Below are 294 nucleotides of genomic sequence, written 5' to 3' on the forward strand. Positions count from 1 at the left end.
TACCGCCTCATGTTCGTGTTCTTTAGACAGAAGTTGTTTTACACAATCATTTTAATCCTGTTACTAATAATATATATTTTCTGGTTTTGGTTGTTTTATTAACTGTGCCAGAATATTCAGAGATACAACACTCGATTTAGCTAATCTGCAGGAAAACCATGTTTTTTAAATGATCATGAGGAAAATCAGGACAGGGCTGTATATGAGTGAAATGTGGGGGGGGGGATGTCATTCCAGAATAGTTTCAAGGTCCACCCAATAATACTAATGTTCTCTTTCTTAAAAAAGGGACAT

This window comes from Eleginops maclovinus, chromosome 11 (genome assembly GCF_036324505.1).
Source record: "Eleginops maclovinus isolate JMC-PN-2008 ecotype Puerto Natales chromosome 11, JC_Emac_rtc_rv5, whole genome shotgun sequence".
Taxonomy (NCBI): Eukaryota; Metazoa; Chordata; class Actinopteri; order Perciformes; family Eleginopidae; genus Eleginops; species Eleginops maclovinus.